This window comes from Coffea arabica, chromosome 9c (genome assembly GCF_036785885.1).
Source record: "Coffea arabica cultivar ET-39 chromosome 9c, Coffea Arabica ET-39 HiFi, whole genome shotgun sequence".
Lineage (NCBI taxonomy): Eukaryota > Viridiplantae > Streptophyta > Magnoliopsida > Gentianales > Rubiaceae > Coffea > Coffea arabica.
Window position 1 is genome coordinate 12,446,786 of NC_092326.1, and position 26,845 is coordinate 12,473,630.

Sequence of the window (26,845 nt, forward strand, 5' to 3'; positions counted from 1 at the left end):
TTGCTGATGTGATGATTGATGGTGATTATATTGTTGGTTTAGTGATTATAATGATGCATTAGTGGTGGGTAATTAGTAGAAACTTCATTGGGTGTAAGAAGCAAAAACTTCCGATTTTGCCCCTGCCATGTTCGGCCATTTCCAGGCCAATTTTTAATGGTTTAATGGCTTGAATTAGATGTTTATAGGATGTATTAGATGTGTGAAAAGTTTCATTGAAAAATAATAAGGTTTGGTTGGGCAAATGAATTTTTTTTGGGAAACTAGCAAATCTGGAAACTGTTCCCGTATGGCTCAGACCAGCTGTGGTATTTTGGCTATAACTCTGTCCTCGGATGTCGAAATCATGTGCCGTTGGTGGCGTTGGAAACTAGACATTCCTGGCTTTAATTTGGTATATAATACACGTTCTGATTCTTTGTGAGTGAGCCGGACCAAACGTTTTAAGATCACTGTCCTGTTTCTCGGAACTGCTGGAATGGTCTGTAGAGGCAGCAACTTGAGGCTCAATTTCGAGCTGGTTGCTTGCCAAATTTTGGAACGATTTCTTCTGTGAACTTTTAGTCCTATGAATGTATTTTCCAACGCCATAAACCACGCTCAATTCCAAGCTAAATTGACTGAGTTGTGACCAAAATAAGAGGACTGCCCTGTTTTGGAAAAACGTATTATTTGGACTGGTTTCGGACAAAAACCCGTGAGTAATCTTATTAATTGAAATTTTGATGCTAAACCATTACCAAAGGTATCATGGTTGTATCTTAGACCTTTATTTCACAAATGAACCATGGTTGGATAGCTTTCTGGGTTAAACGATTTGAATTTGGAAAATGAAAGTCAAAAGGCAGATTGCCTTAGGAATTTTCCGGAACTTTGGGTGATTAGTTCACCACCTTCCCGAGGGTATTTTTCCCTGAAATTTGACAGAGAGATACCTTCCATATAGTATCGAAATAATGCCAATTTTGGTATCAATCCAAGTTCGTTTCGATACCTAATTAAATTTCTAGTGTTGGAGGTTCAAATCTGGAAATTCTTCTCCAGTCTTGAATTTGCCTAACTTTGAGCTACCGTATCTTGGTACTCGAAACTCCGATTCTTGATCCGCTTGTTTTGTTATAAACTTCACTTGCAACACTACTTGAGTGACAAATTTCAGAGGCTGGTTTGCAACGTGCGAATCGTGCCGAATTTTCAAAGTTGGCCAAAATCCAACTTCATTCTGCCTTGTGAACCAATTCTGTACCTTCAAGCTCATTATTGAGAACTTTCCACTTCGATTCATGAAAAAGTGTCTTCTAGGAACTTATAGTACTTTCTAAGAGGTTTCCAACGGTATAAATTTTTCCAATTCTCGACTTGTACCGAGTGAGTTACGATTTTTCAAAGATTCATAACAAAACTGAATTTTTCAAATTTCAAGGCGAAGGAGTTTTCCAAAAACTCTTAATTCTCTTAGTAATATTCAAACGTTTTGCCCTCGATTTTCATGATAAAAACTCAATTAATATTGTACTTAATAAAACGCAAGTTGAACCTCGATTTACGAGTAATTGAGGTTCATTTTTGTGAAATATTCCTTAGATTGTACTAATGTACAACCTTACTTGATAATTGAGATACTTGAGTAATTATCCACTATTAACTGCCAGGCACACAAGGAGACCTTCAAGAGGATCTCACCGTGGACACTTGAACTCCAGCGAATAATCTTTATTAAATTGCTCGGTGAGTGTCAAGTGTGTGAATCTTTGATACTTGCTTAATTGTGGTAATTATTAGAGATTTTAAAAATAAGGGCGGGTGTGTACTTTATCGCATCCGTTCTGATTTCAAATAAATGAATGAAATGTATTGAATGAATGAATGAAATGCAATGCTATGTAATGGTTACATATGTCGTTGGAGTGAACCTCCTCGACTTTCAAATGAATGGGGGACGCCCAAACTCATAGGCCGACCTTGAACTCGAGCCGGCAATGGGCTTGGTCGGGAACTTGGGCGAGCCATGAGATTATAAGCTCGACCTAATAAGAGGTCTTGCTTGGCATACTCGTTGAGTATCGCCCAATAATGGACATTGTGGGCCCTTGGGGTGTACGGTGGACGGAGGGAAGTAAGTGGTGAACTACGAAAATGGAAATACCGACCCGGTTGACAGGAGGGTCAATGCGGGAAGGTATACGAATGACAACGGCAGAGCGAGTGGAACTTAGCTCCTGAGAGCTACTATATCCTTGAATTGTTTCTGATTATTTTCCTGCTCAAATGGTACTTTATTGAAATATCACGGTTTTAGTTAACAAAATTTGGGATTGCTATTTGAACAAAGTGCTTGCATGTGTGTTTTTGGCCTCACGAGCGTTTTGCTCACCTTGTAGATTTGTTTTCCTTAACAGGACTGGAAATGGAGTTAACGCGGAGAAATCTCCTTTTGGATATATTGTGTTTTAGGGTTTCAAGTGTATTTTGGCTCGACCCCTTTATGATTGTACTTTTGGAAGTTTAATGTATCATTCGGATATATGGGGTGTATATTTTGGAATTTAAGTTGTATTATGAACGCACGACGTGCGGGTGGCAAGCTGATAGGTACCTTGTGATGTGACCCTGAGAACTGTATGGATATTGTTAAGCATGAACGTTTCCGCACTATATGTATTTGCACTAATTTGATTGTGGTATCTAGTATCGCTTTAAGCTTGAACGTTTATTGCTTGAGTCCTGGCGAGAGCTAGGCAGGCGTTCCGCGGATACCCTTTGGTGCGCCTTAGGGAGAAGTGGGGGCGTCACACCAAAACCCACATAATAAGTTCAAGCAGTAATGACCAATACATATCCTTCCAAAAAAAAGAGTACTAGATTTCTAAACTAAAGCATAGACCATAGCACCAATGTCAGAATCCAACCGTCTCTATCATCATATCCAACAGCCTCCTCATGATCAATATCAAGTTAGACTGCATTGAAAATAAACTATTAAATGCATTAGAGTAGACTTTAGTAAGAAAATATGCTATTACAACCTTATACTACTGAATTTGAATCAATAGTCATACGAAACAAGACTCCAACTACTGGGAATTTGATAAGAAATAAAAGAATCAGTCAAAATAGAGTTTTAGCCAAAATAAATGCAAAGAATTTATCTCCTCACCTTTTCAATAGTCTGTCATTTGTGCAAGTCTTTCATTGGGCAATAAACTCCTCGTACAACCACCTAGTTTCAAGTTGCTGCTCTTGCAAGTTCTTAATTTGCTCCTTTTAGGCATTGAATTCTTCTGCAATTTGCGTAGCTCATTCCTTTGCCGCATCTAGCCTTCTTCGATGCTCTTCAATTTCACTCCTCAAGCAGTCAAGCTCAATTGCTTGCCACTTGGTTGTGCTGCGGCCACGAAGCTGTCTAGGTATGAGATAATAATTAGTACCTTCTTTAAAGAGATAAGTTAGATATGAAACAATAAAAAAAAAGAGGTGAATCTGTAAAGATATAAGTGCAATTTCTACTAATAAACAAGGAGCTTACATGTGAAGTTTTAATCTTCAGTTGTAGTTGATCATGCAAGTGCTGCCAAAAAAAATAAATTGAGATTCCATGAGCCTGATTTCTATAAATTTGTAAAATTAGCAAGAATTTTTTTCTACAAGCAGTATATTCTTTCCTAATGCACATAAGTAGCCATACGGGTTATCAAAAGCATACGTAAAATGAGCAAAAGTTAAAACATAAATAAGAGAAATAATAATTTATGTAATTCTTAATTAGAAACCTATTCATATAATTGTTGTCTTATAATTTACACTATCTTAAAACAATTTACACTGTCCTATAATTGCTCATCACAATACATGTTCAGTTCCAATACTAGAAAATGACAATCGTAGTGGAGATAAAGTGGAGAATAAATTGATTGATCTCAATGCTAGACCTCAATAGATACATGGACAAGCTTCAAGTAATCAGGTGTTCATATAAAAGAGGACAATCTGGAATTCTCTTTGTTTTTTCCAGATTATATGTTGAACGCATATTTTTGCTAACTTAGACAATCATCCATGAATTTTATTTTGAAGGAACAAGGAATGGAAATGTTAAGTAGTAGCAGCCATGAATTTGTTAGTGTTGTTCCAGTTGCATCTTTTAAAAGTGACTGACAAGTGATTCAGACACGAGTTGTTGGAAGAGTGTTATCTGATTTGGTTTGAGTTTCCATTGATTCTTTAGCTTTTGGCCATTGTACCAAGAATGCTTTGTGGTGCACAGTTTACATCCAGGAAGAAAGTAGATTGTTCGAGTAGACGGGACAACCAATTAATCATAGTTCCAATTTTGAAGCGTGTATTAGATTTTCTCAAAAAAAGCTGAATGTATCAGGCATTGATGCTAACTCTTCCTCTAGATACAGATATGCAATAATTTTCATAGTACTCCTGATAATTCTAGTTGTAATCTCATGACAATAATGAAGTGGATAATGATGCCTGTATCAGATATGTCATCATTTTCCCAAAGATCAAAATCCTGTGTAGGAAACGGAGATGAATGTAATGAGAAGAAAGTTAACCAATTTACCCTTGCACCCTCGAAGACTAAAAGAGATGGCAGAAAGGACAAGAGGAAGCAGGAGATACACAAAGAATAGGGCACCACCAGCACCTAGAATTGTAATAGGGTCAGCTGATAAGATGGTTTCCACAGCAGATGAGGCTATAGGCTTGGCATCTTCAATCACTTTGGTAGTTTTTTGTGCTACATCAGAAACTGTCTGCAATACAAAGAAAGTCATCCACTTTTCTGAGTCCATGCTGTAAAAACAAAAGCTCAAAACAATGGAACTTTACTGGAGATCATTATCTAAGAACCAAGGAATGGTTATTAATTTATCCAAAACAATTACTTGAACTATGTTGCAGCAAACGAGAGTACAAATATGCTAGAGAACCTAGGTAAGTGATTCTAAAACCAATTGTAGGATCAAATGTATTAATTGAAAAGAAAAAAAACAAAATGTTAACTAAAATCGCAATAGAAAGGCAACTTAAGATTTGTTTCAGAGTCTAAGAAGGAAATTAATGGACATTCACGTTGCCTACTTGTATACTGAAATAAATGGACAAAGTACTTTGAATGTTCTCCTAGTGTACTGTAATTGTGTGAGAACCCGTATTGCCCTAATATTTTTCCTAGGGTTTATTTCCCCCTTAATTGCATGTTTTCTGCATTTTCTGGCTTAGAAATATTTTCTTAGTGGATTTTATGAGCAATTATGGTTTTAAGATGATTTTTCTAGTATTGGAGAATTTTTAGAAAATTAAGAGTAAATAGTGGACGTGGGACCCACTAGTGCGAAAAGTTCGGAAAATTCGGCCAATAAGATTAAGTTTCGGATACTGTGTAAAATTTATCGGGTGTTAAGAGATAAGTAGAATGTGTGAAGTGATTGATGTGAGAGGGAAAAAGAAAGATAAGAATGCATTAATGAGTGTGACAAGTGTCACAATATGATTGGTTGGACTTTAAGAAACACTATTCACTTTCTTGACTTTTTTGACCAAAGGATTAAATATCAAAAAAATGCACAAAAATCACCATTTTCTTACCTCTTATGGCCGGCCCTCTCCTTGCAAAGAAGAAAGGAATTTTTCCAACTTTCAAGCTTCCATAAGCTTCAATCTTCCATAAACAAAAGCTTAGACTAGATTTCACTCCATAAAATCCTATCTTCTAGTGCTAGTAAGGGTTAGTGAAGTTGTTTTGAAGAGCTAAGGTGTCCAACATCTTCCTCTCTCTTGTTACTTGGTAAGTGATGCTTGAACACCCTACTACATCTAATGTTGCTTATTTTGTGCTTAATGGTGGCATGAGTGATGGAATATGGGATTTAATTCTTGATTTGAAGTGAATTGGTGAAGTTTTCCATTTTATGATGAATTTTCTGGTTTAATATGAATGAGATGTTGTGGCCTTGTATGATGAATGGTAATGGTTTAAAATGACTCTAGTAGGTGTGAATTGTGGTTAAATGCAATCAATTTTGGATTTGGATGAAAAATGGAAAGTTAGGGTTCATAAAATCCCAATTCTGTCCGGTTTTGGATCATAGGGTTAGAGGCCGAATTGGACTTTACTCAAAACATGAAAGTTGTAGGTATTGATGTGGTTAAGGTGCCTGTAAAATTTCAGGGCATTTAGATTAGTGTAGAATGAGTTATGACGAAATTACTGTAGCTGTTCTGCTTTGGCCAGAATGCGAAAACTGAGTTTGTATTTGGCTATTTTGGCTGGAATTGGTTTGGATTTTGAAGTTGGTGTCTTCTGATGAAATGTAGCTGGATGTCTTAGCTGACATATGCCTTTGGAATTTCGGCATTTGGACCTATATAGACTGAGTTATAGTAATTACAGTTTTGTGTGATTTGCAAACCTGTTTTGGTCATTCTGGTTTAGTATTTGGCATTTTTGACCTAGTTAAGCTAGGAACTGGATTGAGTGACCTTCTACATTGTTGTAGCCCTGTTTCATAGCTTCGAAACGGTGGGTCTTACACCCCCATCCGATAACCGTAGTGAAATTGGTGCCACTACCGCATTATGAGGTCAAATACGGTTCCTTTGTTAAGGCTTAAGCTAAAGCCCTTTCCTAATTTCTGGTTGCCTATGATGCTTATATATGTTTGCAAAACCCTATTGGGGTTGTGATTGGCATTGTTTTGTGACTCGCTATCGAGTCTCATTGCATTTGTTTACGTGTTCTAGGGCGTGACGGTGGTTCACGACATTCTCCTGACGGAAGTGCATGAAATAGCACTTAATTGATTGGTGAGTATACTACTCACTTAAATGTTATTATGTGGCTTTGCTAAATGTATATGTGATGCCTTGAAGGCTTACTTGGATATTGGAATTGATTAAGGTGAGGGTGTACTTGACCGCCCTCACCCCTTTTGATAGTATCACTGATTGTCCACTGTTTCACTGTCTTACTGAACTTGATATATGAGTTATTGCATTCCATTTTATGGAAACTGATTTGGTGTTGTTTGGACGATGTCCAACGACCTTACTGTATTACTGAGCTCAACCCCGTTTGGTAGTCAATTGGATCGAGCCGGCGAGGGCTTGGTCGTGAAGATTGAATTGCCACGGGGACTGTACTGGGGAACCTTGTGGTATTGAGACCCTTGGTTCCGGTATACTCGAGTATTACCCAAAATGACTGAATGGAGTGCGGGCCCGGTTGGGGTATGTTGGGTGGAAGGAATGGAAGTAAAGTGAGGTCTACGGTTTGGTACTCTTAACATTGACGGAGGGTCAATGAGGTTGGATCAAGATTGCAAGCGTGGAAATGGGCTCTTGAGAGCCGACCGTATCCTTTCACTGATTTGCTTTACTTCGAAATTGCATACTTGAATTAAATGGTTATGCTTATGTGATCTTAACTGTTACTGTGGTAGTTGCTCACTGGGCTTTAGCTCATCCCGTTCCATTTGTTTTCCTTACAGGGATATAATTACTTTTGGGACTGATTTGGATAGTCGATTGCCAAGTTGAGCTAGTGTAAATGGCTTTTGTTTAGCTTGTTGAATGAAACCCTATTGTGTATTGGGTTCATTTTCTTTGATTGGTAAACCGAGTATGTACTCCCATGATGAATGGTTTTGGCATGCCGTTTTGGCTTGTAAATGTTGAATTGATGTATATATATATGTTTGGATGAATTTCGGAGTGACACGACTTTCAAAAGGAAAAAGAAAAAAATTGGCGAGGATGAACAGTGTCGAATCCGGCCAGATTCCGGCCGGATTCTTACGTGTCTGCTACTGTTCATTTCGGCTTCAATTTTCGTTTTTTTTTTAATTTTGTGATTTGGACTTGTTTGCGCGCAATGGTATGTACCGGAACGTAATAGATCGACGTGAACTGATCCGTAGTCCTGGCGAGAGCTGGGCAGGCAGTCCGCTAACCCCTTTGGTTCGCCTTTGGGGAAAGTGGGGCTGTTACAAATTGACACTCATTTACTATCTTTGTTTGACATGGAACCTAGAACTAGAAAGAACACTAACTAAAACAAATCCTTATCTCAACCACAAGCAATTTCTAGCCATGTACATTATCTCTTTCTGTGTCATCCAATTCTAAATACAGAAAACTAAGCATAAAGAAATGTCATGGTCCATTGCAAGATATTGAATATTCCCTCTATCCCACTGCCTTGATCCATTCATTTCCTTAAACTGAAGATCAAAAAAGAATACTTTAGTCCAAGTCAGCAAGCAAAAATGGTTCAAAATACAGTTGACTTTCCTTTTTCCCCCATTGTACCTTTTTCTGTCACCATATGAATTCAGTTAAAGTAACAATCAACCTCTGTGAAGTAATAATATGCACCTCAATAAGCTCAAATAGTGATACTAATTGTAGAATTTCAAGTGGAAAGATGACTAAACCTTAGCTGCAGTTATCATAGGCTTTGTGTCAATGCCAAAGCTCTGAATTGCCTCTTGAGCTTTCTTAGATGCCTTTGAAATTGCATGGGAAGCAAGCTTCAGAGCTTGGTCTCCTACCTACTTTAAAATAAGCAATGCAGCATCAATCCCAGGCTTCACAACTTCAACCGCAACACCAATCACTTTCCCAGCGACATCAAATATACTCGAACCCACATCTTGAACTTGATCAATCGTTCACTCCACTTGAAAATTTCAGCAAAAAACATCTAAATTTTCATGAAATCTACAGTCCCTTGCTTCAGTCCCTTGTGAAGCAACAATCTTTCTTAATTTTACCAAAAAATAAAATCAAGACTGAAGTGTTCACCTCTTAAAAAAAAACTCAGATTTCAGATTTTATGAAAAGCTAAAATGGACCAACTCATTCATTTTGCTTAGCTATAACAAATAGCACTTCCAAAGAGACCTGATGAATTTGACCAAATTTGGCTAGAACTCAAATCAAGGTTCACAACATTCTAGCCAAAAATCACTAACAAAGAATTAATTCATGAAAATCTAAAAAATTTATAAGAATATAACAGAAGGGATTCAAAACTTGTCGATGCTTAAATTAGAGAATTACAAGACTGAACGTAAAATCTAAATCTAATGAAACAGAGAAGGTGCAACTAGCCATACCCACAAAAATACATACCATGCATTGCAAAATCGGACACATAATGTTGAAATTACCTCAAACTATACCTTCAATCCCTAACTTCTCATTTTTCCCAAGCTTCAAGCTCTAAACTCTAGCTTTCACCCAAGCCACCAAGCCCTAGTTTCTGAACCACCAAGCCAGTGTAATAGCCCTAGTTTCATTTTATGGTGTTATCAATTATGTATGACTTATAGTCTAACAAACTGTGACAGCCCCACCTCCCCTTAAGGCGAACCAAAGGGTTCGGCGGACCGCCTGCCCAACTCTCGCCGGGACTCACTACAGTTTTCAAATAAAAAACGTCACTCACATCTAATAATATAGGGTACAACCTCAAGAATAAACGAAATAACATTTTTCAAACTTAGAACGAAATAAGATACATTACAAATCTCAAGTAAGGGTATCATTCCCCGAATAAGACAAAAGTCCTCAGTTCTCAAATAATTACAGCTACAATATCAGTCCCAAATATTATATCAAATACTTATCAAGCAAATCAAATTCAAATTATATATGAGATATCCCTTTAGGCACTAATAACTCAATATAAGCGCTTCCTTTGGCCTCGAGCCTTGTGGGGAGAAAATTATTTTTGGGGGTCACTAATTAAGCCTCAGAACTTCCACTTCCAAACCTGTTAAGGAAAACAAATTTGGGGTGAACTAACGCTCAATGAGGCCAAGGGAAAAAAACATGCAAGCATGTGAGCAAAGATACAATATAAAGCAATAACTTGAGTAACAAGTAACTGTGAACCATTAAGCAAGTAGGGAATTTAATCACAATAAAAGGATACGGGAGCTCTCAGGAGCTAATTCACGCGTGATCCAAGCTCAGGTAGTTGACCCTCTGTCAACTTTCACAGTTATCCATGTAGAACTCTACTTACTACCTCCAGCCACCATGACACCCTCTTGGATCCGTAACCAAACAAGCATGTAGGTGGAATCACTTAACAAGTATATCTAGCAAGACCTCTTATTTGGATCAAGCTATAACACTTCCCAAGGTTCACCAAGTTTCTCGACCAATCCCTTGCCGACTCGAGTTACAAGGCTAGCCAATGGGTTGGGGCGTCCCCCCATTCACTTTTAGGTCGATGAGACAAAGCTCCAATCGACAAGATTTGGTCATAGCATTGAGACGGGATGAGCGCGGTACCTCCTACCCTAAAAGGGCATGATACATTCTGCCGCTCAATGCTCATGAAAAACACTTTAATTTGCATTCACATGTAACACATATCACTTATCAAGCAAGCAATTTCATGAAAGAGAGGACAAGGGCGATAAAGTACACCCTAACCTCATTAACTAGCAAGTACCAGAAACATTTCATTTAAACACTTCACATGCACTTGATACTCACCAAAAGTCGTGAGAGAGAGAAAAAAAAAGAATCGGCTAAATGAGTTCTTCGGAGTTCTCGTATTCACCTGAGACATGTATAATCACGATCATTCACGTGCATATTCAAGGCCAAGCAAAAATATCAAGTCATTTTCATGTTTATTGTAAAAATCAGGAAACTGGAGGTTTATGGCAGAAACCTTTAGAAAATCGTAACTTAATATTTACAAGTCCAAAATCTGCATGGTTGACACCGTTAGAAACCTAATTGAAAGGGCTAAAACTTTGTAGAAGACACCTTGATGAGATTCTATACGGATTTTGCCCAGTTTTTCCGTCAATAGACTGCTACAGTAAAATGCAGGGCTGGGAAAATTCTGTTTTTCCAGCGAATTTGGAAAAATCACCAAAAATCATAGAAAATGAGTTAGCCACTGAAATATACATGGATTATAGCCTTATGTGTCTAGTTTCAAACCAAGCAAACAGGACTCGATTTGGAGTGGTATACACCATAAGATAACCTTTTTCTCGAAACTGGCCTGATGTTCCAGAAAGCAAATTTCCATTTTTCACTTTAACAAGTTCACTCCTTTCTTTTCCTTTGAAGAGCTAATCGGTTTAATCAACCCAAATACACTTAAAATCCATTATTTTGGCAAAACTTTAACTCAAATAAAAGCTCCAAAAATCTGAAATTTTGTCCCAAAAATTTCGGCCAACATGAAAGATTCAAAACAGAAATTGTTCCTCTTACTATACTTAAACACACACAAGTTCATCCATCCAAATTAAGGAATACCTTGCAATAATTAACAAGTCAAACATGTAATAAAACAAGATTTATCACATATATACATCCAATCACATATCACACATCCAATATCGAAATATTGAGACCTAGATCGAGTGTGCCAAGGTACACCCCCGCCTAAGTCTCATTTAATCACATTTAATCACATAAGGCAGCTAATACAATAAATCCCAATTGCTCAAATCAAACACATGTCCTTAGGTGAGCGCGATAAAGTACACACACACCTTATAAAGAGAATACAATTCACAAATCCATTTAGCAAACCCTTTTAGTAACGGCAAATACATTTAAATAAACAAAGGGGCACATTTAACTAAAATACTTGAGGAAAGATTTTAACAAATAAGGAACACTCACCAATCACCGCTCATGATCCCCATTCACCACAATTGATTATTGTCCAAATCAAATTCCTAAAACACAAAGTTCAATATCACATATCACTGTCACCTTTTAGCAATTTAAGCACAACTCGAGCTACACTTATCGGATTGAAACAAACAATATACTGTTTCGAAGCTAAGACATAGTTCTACAATTCTCATGAAGAGATCTCAACTCAGTTCCCACCCTAACCTAGCCAAATTTATCCAAACAGTCCCCAGATTTTCCAGTTCGAAGCTCACCGTGAAATTCAACTAGCAGTCCTGATCCATTCAATCATATCTCAGCACACACAACTCCGATTCGGGTAATTCTAAAACCATTTGAAATCTAAGATACAAGGATACAATTCTTAAGAAGGCATCAAAAACTAATTCATTCATCTTCCCAGCCAAACGAAGCAGTTACGGAGGCAGATTATCATGTCTGACAAAAACAGGGCAGCAGGGGTAAAATAGTCATTTCACAAGGTACCCTGTTCCGATTGAGCTGAAAATATACAGGCATAATCTACACTCAATTCTATACAACTTCCATGTTTTTTTCTAAGGCTAATTCAGCCTCCATTATACCCGAATATTCAAGCCAATTTCAGACAAGAAATCTGGAACAGTAATCAAAACTGCCAAATTCATTCAATCAATTTCAACCCATGAATTTCCAGCTATGAAATCAGTTCCTAGTTTAGTAACTCCAACTTCTAGTTACTACTACAAGCTATACCATAAAAATTGAGAGCTAGGAAGTCAGGTTACCTTTCAATCTTCAAGAAACAAAGCTGTACAGAGATGATGAAGACAGCCAACAGTCAATCGTTCCTTCTCCTTGCTTTCACACATAATTGGAGGGATAAATGGTCGATTGAATTCCTAGATTTCCTCTTACTTTTCTCCCTTATCCTCTCTATTTTCTCTCGCTCTCTCACGGCTCTCTCTCTCTCTCTCTCTCTCTCTCTCTCGCTCTCTCTCTCTCTCTCTCTCCCCTTTTTCTTGTCCAGCTTGCCCGACTTCCCCTTCCCTCTCTTTCTTTTATGTTGTTTACTTTGCTTAACTAGGAAGGCTCTCACCTGGCTCTCCTCCTCTTTCTCTCTTGTTGTTTTTGGTCTTGTCTTGGTTAATATAACTTGGTCAAAGTGCCAAGTTAAATCCAAGTTTTGCTTTTGTTTCTTGGTCAATTTTGTCAAGCTTCAACTTCCAACCACAATTAAATCGAAAATTAAATTTTTGGGCCCTCACACAAACCTAACAACCAAATTAGTTGATCGAACAATCAAAATAGTTTGCAAATACATGTATGAATTGCTAAATCTATTTGGTATAAGTACCAGTTCATAAATGATAATTGTGGCTACTATAATTAATAACAACCTTTTGATCAAGCAAATGTTAGGATTAGACTTAATTTCGTATTCAGTTTTATTGTTAAATTCTACCATTGACTGTCTCTATTTTTAGATTATCATAATTATTAATTTTCCACCATGTTATCATCAAGATAAATAGGGAACGTATGATTTTTTTATATTTATAACAAATTATTACCTAAATTTGGAAAAATTATAAAATATGTATACATAGTTTATTAAGATACCTTATGTATTTTGCTAATAAAAAAAGGGCTAAATTGCAACACCATAGGGTGCCATAGTAGAATTAATAAAATTCATGTATTACATATGGGGATACATTGCAAAAGTTAGAGTGCAATAGTTGATTTAATGAAATTGGCGAATTACATATGTGGCTAAATTGCAAAAGTTAGGGTGTAATAGTAGAATTAAAGAAATTGGTGTACTACATATGGGGCTAAATTGCAAAAGTTAAGGTGTCATAATAGAATTAATGAAATTTTTTTTAATGAATCCATGATATTTTTTAACTTCATAACAATTTATTCGTTAAGTTTGGAGAAATTAAAAAATAGGTATACATTTTTATTACAATACCTTCCTCATTTTGGCAATGATAAACACAGCCTAAAGTGTAAAGCATCGAGTGTCATAATAGAACTAATGAAATCAATTTATCACATACGAGACTAAATTGCAAAAGATAAGGTGTCGTGGTAGAGTAATGAGATTTGTTTACCATATACGAGGCTAAAATGTAAAATTTAGGGTGTCATAACATAATTAAGAAAATTTATTTACAACATATGGGCCATACTAAAAAAATTAGGGTGGCATGAGGGGCTAAAATGCAACAGTTAGGGTGTCGTAATAGAATTAATAAAATTTAATTACAACATATCCATATTGAAAATATTAGGGTGGCATATGGGGCTAAAATGTAACAATTTGGGTGTCATAATAGAATTAACAACATTTATTTAGAACATATGGGCCATATTAAAAAAATTAGGGTGGCATATGGGGCTAAAATATAAAGGTTAGGGTGTCATAGTAGAATTTAAAAAATTTATTTACAACATATGGGCCGTATTGAAAAAATTAGGGTGGCATAGTAGAATTAAAGAAAGTGAGTAAGGAACAAGCACTTTAGTTAGTGACGAGTAATTGTTGTCACTAATTCTGAACCAGCAACCCTATTGTGACGACATAATAAGTTGTCACTATAGTGCATTTCAGTGACAACTCTTTCCCAAGTCATCACAAAGCGAACCTAAATTGCAAAAGATTGGGTGTCATGAGATTAGTTACCACATACAAGGTTCAAATGTAAAAATTGGGGTATCATAGTAGAATTAATAAAATTTATTTACAACATATGAGCCATATTAAAAAAATTAGGGTGGCATAGTAGAATTAGTGAAAGTGAATTAGGAGCAAACACTTTGGACAATGGTGACTAGTTGTTGTCACAAATTCTTAACAGGTAACCATTTTGTGACGACATTTTAAATTGTCATTGTAGGACCTATTTCAGTGACAATCTATTTTCCGGTCGTCACAATGGTGATATCCTGCCACACTGGATAGTTGTGCGCCATCCATATTGTGACGACTTATTCTGTATTATCACTGTTGACGAGTGTGCCCACGATAAACTATGACAACATCAAACGTCATCACTGAATTTTCTCAATTGTGACAAGTTTCTATGTTGTCAATGAGAATGTTGTCACAAAAGGCCAAATTTCTTGTAGTGACTACCACTTTTCTCTCTTGTTTGTTTTACTTATGCACTAATCCTCCACTGTAATTCCTTTAACACTGTAATTACTCACTCTTACGAGTCTAGTATAAATTTCTCAAATCCCCACTTAGTCGTTCTGACGTGAAATATGCGAACTTTCGACTTGCTCGCGATAAAGCGAAATTTAAAAGCAATTCATGCAACAATAATATAATTAACTAACCCTAGGGTAAATAATTATAAAAATAACTATTTTAAGAATAAAAACATGAGTCCTCATAGGATTGATAGGTTCTTGGGCTTTAGTTTGAGTTTGCGTCCAAACACTGCTTCATGTATTTTGTTCCTCTTTTCCTCTTTGGTCAGGTCTGCACATGTTGGCCTCTTATTTGTTTTTCCTTTGTCCATCATGACATTTTCTCCATGTTTGTTTGAGGCTTTTCCTAGAACTTTGGTTTTTGTATCATTTTTGCTAGTTTGCCCTACCTTCATCAATTCCTTTGCACTTTATTTTTGAATCAATTTCCCATCTTTGAAGCCGCACCTTTGTTTGTTTGGAGAAACGTGTACAATAACCTATTCTCTCAATTCTTTCTAGAGTGATCCTTTACCATTGCCTACTTTAAGCCATGGACCAAATTGGCTTCCAGTTGACCCTTTTCCACTAGCTGTACACGGGGGAGGGATGCCAGCCCCAAGTTTTATTGCAAACAAAACTTACAAAATGGTAGAGGGATCAACCTCCCCAAATTTAAAAAATTTATTTACAACATATGGGCCGTATTGAAAAAATTAGGGTGGCATAGTAGAATTAAAGAAAGTGAGTAAGGAACAAGCACTTTAGTTAGTGACGAGTAATTGTTGTCACTAATTCTGAACCAGCAACCCTATTGTGACGACATAATAAGTTGTCACTATAGTGCATTTCAGTGACAACTCTTTCCCAAGTCATCACAAAGCGAACCTAAATTGCAAAAGATTGGGTGTCATGAGATTAGTTACCACATACAAGGTTCAAATGTAAAAATTGGGGTATCATAGTAGAATTAATAAAATTTATTTACAACATATGAGCCATATTAAAAAAATTAGGGTGGCATAGTAGAATTAGTGAAAGTGAATTAGGAGCAAACACTTTGGACAATGGTGACTAGTTGTTGTCACAAATTCTTAACAGGTAACCATTTTGTGACGACATTTTAAATTGTCATTGTAGGACCTATTTCAGTGACAATCTATTTTCCGGTCGTCACAATGGTGATATCCTGCCACACTGGATAGTTGTGCGCCATCCATATTGTGACGACTTATTCTGTATTATCACTGTTGACGAGTGTGCCCACGATAAACTATGACAACATCAAACGTCATCACTGAATTTTCTCAATTGTGACAAGTTTCTATGTTGTCAATGAGAATGTTGTCACAAAAGGCCAAATTTCTTGTAGTGACTACCACTTTTCTCTCTTGTTTGTTTTACTTATGCACTAATCCTCCACTGTAATTCCTTTAACACTGTAATTACTCACTCTTACGAGTCTAGTATAAATTTCTCAAATCCCCACTTAGTCGTTCTGACGTGAAATATGCGAACTTTCGACTTGCTCGCGATAAAGCGAAATTTAAAAGCAATTCATGCAACAATAATATAATTAACTAACCCTAGGGTAAATAATTATAAAAATAACTATTTTAAGAATAAAAACATGAGTCCTCATAGGATTGATAGGTTCTTGGGCTTTAGTTTGAGTTTGCGTCCAAACACTGCTTCATGTATTTTGTTCCTCTTTTCCTCTTTGGTCAGGTCTGCACATGTTGGCCTCTTATTTGTTTTTCCTTTGTCCATCATGACATTTTCTCCATGTTTGTTTGAGGCTTTTCCTAGAACTTTGGTTTTTGTATCATTTTTGCTAGTTTGCCCTACCTTCATCAATTCCTTTGCACTTTATTTTTGAATCAATTTCCCATCTTTGAAGCCGCACCTTTGTTTGTTTGGAGAAACGTGTACAATAACCTATTCTCTCAATTCTTTCTAGAGTGATCCTTTACCATTGCCTACTTTAAGCCATGGACCAAATTGGCTTCCAGTTGACCCTTTTCCACTAGCTGTACACGGGGGAGGGATGCCAGCCCCAAGTTTTATTGCAAACAAAACTTACAAAATGGTAGAGGGATCAACCTCCCCAAATTTAAAAAATTTATTTACAACATATGGGCCGTATTGAAAAAATTAGGGTGGCATAGTAGAATTAAAGAAAGTGAGTAAGGAACAAGCACTTTAGTTAGTGACGAGTAATTGTTGTCACTAATTCTGAACCAGCAACCCTATTGTGACGACATAATAAGTTGTCACTATAGTGCATTTCAGTGACAACTCTTTCCCAAGTCATCACAAAGCGAACCTAAATTGCAAAAGATTGGGTGTCATGAGATTAGTTACCACATACAAGGTTCAAATGTAAAAATTGGGGTATCATAGTAGAATTAATAAAATTTATTTACAACATATGAGCCATATTAAAAAAATTAGGGTGGCATAGTAGAATTAGTGAAAGTGAATTAGGAGCAAACACTTTGGACAATGGTGACTAGTTGTTGTCACAAATTCTTAACAGGTAACCATTTTGTGACGACATTTTAAATTGTCATTGTAGGACCTATTTCAGTGACAATCTATTTTCCGGTCGTCACAATGGTGATATCCTGCCACACTGGATAGTTGTGCGCCATCCATATTGTGACGACTTATTCTGTATTATCACTGTTGACGAGTGTGCCCACGATAAACTATGACAACATCAAACGTCATCACTGAATTTTCTCAATTGTGACAAGTTTCTATGTTGTCAATGAGAATGTTGTCACAAAAGGCCAAATTTCTTGTAGTGACTACCACTTTTCTCTCTTGTTTGTTTTACTTATGCACTAATCCTCCACTGTAATTCCTTTAACACTGTAATTACTCACTCTTACGAGTCTAGTATAAATTTCTCAAATCCCCACTTAGTCGTTCTGACGTGAAATATGCGAACTTTCGACTTGCTCGCGATAAAGCGAAATTTAAAAGCAATTCATGCAACAATAATATAATTAACTAACCCTAGGGTAAATAATTATAAAAATAACTATTTTAAGAATAAAAACATGAGTCCTCATAGGATTGATAGGTTCTTGGGCTTTAGTTTGAGTTTGCGTCCAAACACTGCTTCATGTATTTTGTTCCTCTTTTCCTCTTTGGTCAGGTCTGCACATGTTGGCCTCTTATTTGTTTTTCCTTTGTCCATCATGACATTTTCTCCATGTTTGTTTGAGGCTTTTCCTAGAACTTTGGTTTTTGTATCATTTTTGCTAGTTTGCCCTACCTTCATCAATTCCTTTGCACTTTATTTTTGAATCAATTTCCCATCTTTGAAGCCGCACCTTTGTTTGTTTGGAGAAACGTGTACAATAACCTATTCTCTCAATTCTTTCTAGAGTGATCCTTTACCATTGCCTACTTTAAGCCATGGACCAAATTGGCTTCCAGTTGACCCTTTTCCACTAGCTGTACACGGGGGAGGGATGCCAGCCCCAAGTTTTATTGCAAACAAAACTTACAAAATGGTAGAGGGATCAACCTCCCCAAATTTAAGTCTACACTTAGTGCACAACCTATCCCTCCTCATTTAACCATCGAACACCCGGCACCCCACGTGAGTCAAGAATAAGAGAAGCCCAAACGATCGCCGGCAGTTGTTGAACATGAACATAAACCCGTACACTTACTGCCCCAATAGCTGCTAACCTATCTGCATGTGAGTTGCCTCACAGAAAATATGTGAGATAGAGGCCGAAAAGCCCTCCAGAAGACCTCTAACTTTCCTCAAAATATTACATAATGGCCACTTAGCAATTACCCTAGAGACAACCAACTGCACCAAGGCCTTGGAATCCACCTCTACCAACGAAAGATGAAACCCCCTTTGTAAACACAACTGCAGACCAAACAGTAATGCCATACTTTCTGCCTCCAACACATCCTGTTCTCCAAATTCTTTGTAAAAAGCAAAAATCAATTTCCCCTAACAATCACGCAACAGTCCACCACCCGTGGCCCTACCATGATTCACCCTGGCATCCGAGTTGAATTTAAGCAAACCAAATAGCGGTTTCTCCCAGGCAATCACACAAGGGGTCCTCCTCCGAGGAGGGGCTTTGATCAATCGTAGCAAATCACAATCTACATCCCCCGTGAAGTGCGACCGACGAAACTTATTTGCCCTCCCAAGCTGTTCCAAAAAATAATCCACTTCGCGGATTATCTTTTCGACCTCCCATCGTATGCCTTGATAACGCTCTTGGTTCCTTGCTAACCAAAGAAACCAGCACACTACAATTGGCATGAATGCTTGAATATGGTTTTTCGAAGAGGAAGATGAAGTCAGGTACCAAGAGACAAAAACCGACGCCATACTCGAGCAATTACGCAACTGAAATCCAAAGCAGCAAGACACTCTCCGCCATACTTCCGAAGCTACCGGTCCAGTTAAAAACACATGCAAAAGAGCCTCCTCCTCCAGGTAGCAACACCCGCATCTAGAGGGAAAAGACAAACCCCGAGAATGCAACGTCACATCCAAAGGGAGGAAATTACGCACCAATCTTCGAGCAAAAAAAGACATTTTTGCTGGCAAAATCAAAGGCCATAGTAAGGAGTCGACCAAGGATTGATGCCTCCTTTGCCGAAGCACCTCCCATGCCAACTTAATCGAGAAACAACCCGTCGGCGAAGGCAACCAAACCATCCTTTCTTTCTGAGATAAATCGAGGGGTATGTCTTTGATCGCATGGATGACAAAACCTGGAACCCACTGGGCAAGACGCATTTCATCCCATCCATCCCTAGTAATAAACTCCGAGACAAGAAAATGTTGCCTCTCAGAACGACCCACGACACTCTCTAATGGCTCATGAAGAACCCATCTATCCTTCCAAAAATCCACAAGGTCTTCCCCTAAACACCACCTAATGTTCTGCTCAACCATTAGACGTATCGCCTCAAGACGTCTCCAAATAGCTGTAGACTGCACTGCCGACGCTTCCGATGGATGAATACCTTTGATGTATTTGGCATGCATGAACTCTGCCCAAATGGAATCTCCAAGCCTAAGCCGCCACCATAATTTAGCCGCAAAAGCCCTTGCCATGTCCTTAAATGACCGAAAACCTAGACCCCCTTCGTCAATGGGAAAGCACAACTTGTCCCAGGAAGACCAATGGATGCGCCTCTCGCCCTTATGATCCCAAAGAAAGGAATTACAAATCTTGCCCAAACGTGTGAGCACAGCCTTTGGAGGATTCAACACCTGAAGTAAGTACATAGGCAACAAAGCTAGGACATGCCGTGCTAAGACTAGCTTACCCCCAAATGAGAGCAACTTAGTACTCCAGTGTCCTAGGTGGGCCCGCATTTTAGAAACAATACCATCAAACAAGGCACCCCGCCGCCGGCCTTTATATATAGGAGCACCTAAATAAGTGAATGGGAAAAGTTGCCTGTGAAAGCCCAGAACCTTAGTCACCAACTGCTCCTGCCCCGAAGTAGCCCCTGAAGGCAAGAAGAAGGAACTCTTGTTGACATTTACCCTTTGTCTTGAAGCTTCCTGATACTCCGATAGAAAAGCCTTGATTGCGTTCAGGCACTCCTCTGAGCATCTTGTAAAGATAAGCATGTCATCCGCAAAAGCCAGGTAGGGCACCGGAGTCCCTGCCGAAACAAAATACCTGCCCGACTGACTATCAAGAAGGTGGTGCAGCCCACAACCTAAAAATTCGGCAACTAACACAAAAGGGCCAGGAGAAACCGGGTCACCCTGCCGAACACCCCTTGAAGATTTAAAAAATCCAGCAACCTCACCATTCACCAACACTGAAAACCAATTATTAGACACCAGTCGAAAGAAAATGTCTACCACCTGTTCCGTAAAACGAAAATTTTGAAGCATAAACAAAAGAAACGGCCACTCGACCCTGTCATACACCTTTTCCATATCCAACTTTAACATGAGGTTTGGGTGTCTCAAACGCCTATCTAAATCTACCACCAGCTCCTGCGTGAGAAGGATGTTATCCGTTATCCCCCGTCCTGGTACAAAGCCAGTCTACCACGGTGACACTAAGGTAGGAAGAACCCTACCCAACCGATCAGAGACGATCTTAGAAATAATTTTAGAACAGACGTTGCAAAGACTAATTGGCCGAAAGTCCTTCCATTGCATGGCGCCCGCAATCTTAGGCAGTAAAATAATAGAAGTGATGGTAAAACTCCTGGGCAATCGCATACCCTGGAAAAAAGCCTGTACCGCCTCCAATAAATCGGACTTGATAATATCCCAACAAACCTGGTAAAATCCTGCCCCAAACCCATCTGGTCCAGGAGCACTGTCTGCCTCCAACGCAAAAACGACCTCCTTTAATTCTGCCATGTCAGGTAAAGCAGATAACATGTCATTGTCCGCCCAGACAGCTGAGGGACCGTAAAAGGAAGCCCCGGAGAGTGCCACCCATGTTGTTCAGATGCAAACAAAGATGAAAAGAACTCCACCGCTGACCGCCTTATGTCTTGTATATCCTCTAACCATGTTCCTGATTGGTCTTTAATGCGGGCCACAAAATTAAAATTCGGCGCTGACGGCATCGAGAATGGAAATATGCCGAATTAGCATCCCTAACCTGCAACCATTTGATGCCCACCTTCTGTCTCCAATACTCACATTCAGACGCCAAGCTCCTTACATAAACCGCCTTTGCCTCCTCCAACGCTGCTCTGGAAGCTGTATCCCTCCCTTTGTCAAATTGCTCCTCCCATTGTTTCATAATAGCCTCGGCCTCCCTCACTTTGTTAAAAATATTTCCAAAGACCTAGACGTTCCATAATTGCAGATTCAAACTCAAACTAAAGCCCGAGAACCTATCAATCCTGTGAGGCCCGAGAACTCCCTCCGTCTTGGCCCTGATTTTTGCTATAAATGTGGAAAAATAGGTCATAGTGAACCTATCCCAATGAGAAAGATAGGGATAGGATCCTAAAAGGAGGTCCATGGATTATAGACAATTATATCTTGGTATTAAGACAATGGTTTGAAGGATTTGAGGAAGAGGATGCAGAATTCAACATTGCCCCACTATGGATTCCGGTGTGGAACCTTCCTATACACTGGATATCTAAGGAGGTGGAAAAAATGAATTCTACTAATAGTCAAGCACTTGCAATTTATTAGCTCCCCCTTACAAAGTGAAAAAATGGGTAAAAATTTAATGCGTATGCAAGATGTTCTATTTGTAGCTGTGATAAGCATTGTGCAATAAATGAGCTAATGTATATATATATATATATAATGGGAAAATGGCATTTGGTGACCATGTGGTACCTAATCTTTGATGTTTTGAGTAATTTAGTCCCTTATCTATTATCACATATATTTTAGTTGCTTATCTTTATAGAAAAAAATGTCAATCTAGGACCTCTAATGAAAAATTGAAAAGTTCTAATAGGGTTAATCACATGCACGGCATATGCAATATTAAAAGTAACTTTTGGTCTATTATTTTCGGGGTCATGTCTAATTTTGTCATTTAAATGTCATCACATATTATTTGGGATGTACATGTGCTTTTATTTTTCCTATTCTTTTATTCAAATGTAAACTTGTACAAAACCCACTCCATTAGGGTTTTTCAATTCCCATTTAAAGTCCTACATTGACTTTATTTTGTGAAAATGAGAGTTTAAATTGCTGAAAGGACAAAATCGGACATGACCTTGAAAATAATGGATCAAAATGGTCCTTTTTAATGCTTCACACGCCGTGCACATCACTAATTCTATTAGAAATTTTTAATTTTTCATTTGAGGTTCTAGATTGGTTTTTCTATAAAGACAAGAGACTAAAATGATTGTGATAATAGATAAGGGACTAAATTGACCAAAATCTCAAAGGTGAGGGAAAATGGTCATTTCCCTAAATGTCTAAAACCTATGCCTTGTGTTAACCAATCATTCATAATGACATTATAGCTTAGAATAGAGTGATGAGAGGGAGTGGGGAAAAGATATTAACAAAAGGTAAAAGAAGAGAGAGAAGAAATAAAATATAAAAATGAGAAAAAAATTAACATAGCAAAGTAAATTGTCAATATAATTCATTAGGGAACAAAGTGAAATTATAGTCATAGTTCTTAGGGTAAACCTTAAATTAAAATATTTTGTATGGTCGAAAGTGAGAATAATTTTTGAAATTTGGACATTATTTAACAGTTGAACATGACTTTGATTGATAAAGGGGAGCAAAGTGCCTAAAAGATAATTGTTACTATGCAAATTAATATCGAGACTAAAAGTTAGAAGGGTTTACTGCAATTGGCCTTTTTCTTTTGTGGTAAAATATATTATTTATTACCTTTTTCTAAGTGTTATTATTTCATGGTGTTTGGTACCTTGAACTTGAGAAGAAATATATTTTTACGTCATTACAAAAGTAAAGGCTTTCCTTGTTGAGTGAAAAGTTTTGAACTAAGGAGTGAATGTTCTACTTTGTTTTTTCCATCTTTGGATCTAATGTGAGTAGATAAAATGGCAAAATCATGATCCACAATTTTTTTTATAAATAAAATCCAAGTTTTATTCAATGTATGCAAGCGCATAAAAGAGGTTATGAAAGTCTTTACAAGACTCACTACTCCTTGTCCTAATAGAAAACACTTTCGTGCTCATGAAGAACGGAAGTAAGGGTAGTGAACCCTATCTAGACAAACTATTCTTTTGACCGGGTGCGACAGGTTGTGTGAGAGGCAGCGGGAGGAGGTTTGAGTGGTACTGGTGAGGCGTGCGAGTGCGTCCGCTACCGCGTTGACTTGTCGGAACTCGTGAAGAGAGTGAAAATGCCCGGCCTGGGAGATTGACTAGACCTGGCAGACAATATTATCAATGCGCCACGGGCATTTTGCTTTCACCCTAATCTCATCCAACAATACTTTGGAGTCCATTTCTATCCAAACCTAGGAACAACCGTGTGCCTGGTAGTTAAGAAGCCCTTATAACAGTGCCCGTGCTCTGCTTCTAAGCTTGTGCAATGTCCAAAGAAAGTAGAAAAAGCCGCTAGCACATGCCCTGAATAATCCCAAAGGATACCTCTCCCACCGGAGAGCCTGGGGTTGCCCAGTGAGGACCCGTCCATGTTTAGTTTCGTTAGTGGGAACGGGGGTGCTTGCCAAAAAAAGGTTTGTTTTGAACAGGGCCTTCGTGGGGCAAGGAAAGGAATCAAGCCCGTGGTCAGAAGACCAGCGTCTGAATTCTTGCTTGGCGGGGGCCAGGCACGCATGATAGCGTGCACGTTCATCATGATGAGACGACGGGGCTGAGCAGCCAAGGTGATTATACCTTCAAAGAAGTGGAGGTTCCAAGCTTTCCAGATTTCCCAACAAACAACGGCGGGCAGAACCTGTGAAAAGTAGCCTCTCGTGGACGACTCAGTAGAGTGAGACCATAGGCCCTACAGACGAGCTAGAATGTCATCATTCTTAGACCATGAAATAGAAGCCGCTCAAAGAAAGACCAAAGTTCATCAGCAAGAGGGCACAAGGAGAATAAATGGTCCAGTGTCTCGCAGTTGGGATAGAAAGGGCATTTTGAGGGCATGTTGAATTCTAAGCTTTGGAGAATATCAGGCAGGGGAATCGCATTGTTGAAAAGCCACCACATGAATATTTAAATGCACAGTGGGATTCGTAGGTTCCAAAAATAGTGCCGTGATACCATTGGCGGTCTCCAGCATCAGATAACATCGTAGGCCGACGAGAGGGAGAAGTGATTAGAGGCTATAGGAGACCACACAAGCTCATCCTTCATGTAGGGGTGCAATGAGAGTTGTTGAATCTTTGCTTGCTAGGCAGGGGGTGTTCGGTTCAAGTGCTTCAAAATTCCAGCCCCCATTATCGAAGAAATTGGAGATGCAAGCCTAAGGGGAAGGGACAGCCATCAAGGATGCTACCAAAGGGCCATTGCCGAGCCAATTGTCGTACCAAAATGACGACGAGCCATCCCGAACCAGTATACGGGACTTACCTTCTACAACGTCCCGTGTACCAAGCATTCTTCGCCAAATCCATGGGTCCGTTTGCTGCAATATCGTGAAGGCATGGTCAAATTGTTTGACGTACTTGGAAGCCAAAAAAATTGGACCAGAGGGTCACATGGGATCGAAATTTCCACCAAAGCTTGCAATTGAAGGCCATGCATACGTCATCAAGCCGTTGGAACCCAAGGCCATTTTCCTCCACTGGGTAACATAATTTATCTCATGAGAGCCAGTGCCTCCTCTGTACTCCATCCAAATTGCCAAGAAGAAACGAGCCATCAATTTCTTTAGTGTTTTCAGGGTCAACTTAAAAGGGGCCAAGATGGCCATAGTATGTAGAGGCATTGCAGCTAGAACGTGCTTAATAATTATAAGTCGTCCACTTGCTGTTAAGAGCTTGCTCTGCCACCCAGCAAGGCGCTGGGAAACCTTTGCTACAAAAGGTTGGAAATAGATCCCCTTGGACCGGCCTTTGAAAAGCGTGCACCACAAGTAGTCTATCGGAAGGCGTCTCCTATTCAAACCTGTTAAAGAAGAAACATGTCTTGCCCGACCCCGAGGGCTTTTCTTCGAGAGGATGAAGAAACTCTTTGCCAAATTAACCTTTTGGCCTGAGCCCTTCTCGTAGAGGGTCAGGAAGTCCATGAGTCCCATGACCGACCTCCTGTTCGCCCTAGTGAATATCATAATATCACCCGCAAAACTTAAGTGAGAGATGCTTAGGCATCCCCGGGGCAGCCCGTAGCTAGCCATCAAGCCTGTCGCTATTAGATGATTGAGGTCTATGCTTAGAGCCTCTGATGCGAGGATGAACAAAAATGGTGAAAGCGGGTCTCCCTATTTGATCCCCCTTGAGGCCTGGAAAAATCCACACTGTTTCCCATTGATCAGCAATGAGAACTAGCTAACTGCCAAATTATGCATGGCAAGGGCAGTAAAGTGGGAATGAAAATCGAGCTTTGACATCAACATGGCCAAGAAGGGCCAAGAGACCCTGTCGAAAGCCTTCGTCATGTCCAACTTGAAAATAACGTTGCGTCCCCGCACCTCTTTTATCCAATGAGCACACCAACTCTTATGCGAGGAGTATGTTATATGAGATTTCGCAGCCTTGGACGAAAGTTGACTGCTCCTGCAAGACCAGCGAGGGTAGTAGAGGCTTTAACCAGTTGCTTGGCACTTTGGTGAAGATCTTGTTGATGAAAGTGCACAGGCTTTTTGGTCTGAAGTTAGCAAAGGAAGAGCATGCCTCCTTTTTTGGGATAAGCACAATGAGTGTGTTGACAATGGCTTTGGGGATGGACACCCAAATCAAGAATTCCCAGACTGCATTGAAGACATCAAGGGCGACAAGGTCCCAACAATGGCAAAAAAAGCACCCTGAAAACCCATCTACACCAGCAGCACTGTCCCCATCCAGCCCAAAGACCGCAGCTTTAACATCATCCAATAACACCTCCCCTATCAGAACCTCGTTTTGTTGTGTAGTGACACGTCTTGGAATGTGCTTGATAAGTTGGTAAGTAGCATTACTGCTGTAGACACCAAATTTTAAGGTATTTTTGTTTACTAGTATTCTTATTTTTGATTCATTTCATTTAATTTAGTCTTTTATTTTTAAGTCATTTTTATCATTTAATCATTTAATCATTTAATTTTATTTTTGTTTGTTTCGATTCTAGGTTTTTTTTTTAAAAAAAAAAAGGGAAAAGAGAAAGAAGAAAAAAAAAAGAAAAATCATTCAAAGGACAAAAACAAGACACATGAACCTATTTTTGAGGAGGAGATCTTGGCCTTTGATATTAGGTTTAGGGTTTAGTGTTTTGGGGGGCCTTTAAAGGCAAAAGAGCCGAAAACAAAAGAAAGGGGACAATTAGATAGGAGGCTTCGTGGGACGCTAGAAAAAAGAGAAAAAAAACAAAAAAAAAA

At 38.7% G+C, this 26,845-nt stretch overlaps 1 long non-coding RNA gene across 1 annotated transcript; it reads left to right on the top strand.

Moving 5' to 3' along the window:
• Positions 1–1,650: 1,650 nt before the first annotated feature.
• Positions 1,651–2,684, top strand: LOC140014452 (uncharacterized). Its single transcript, XR_011821215.1, has 2 exons — positions 1,651–1,728; positions 2,400–2,684. It is a non-coding gene; the product is annotated as an uncharacterized lncRNA (long non-coding RNA).
• The last annotated feature ends 24,161 nt before the right edge of the window (positions 2,685–26,845 follow it).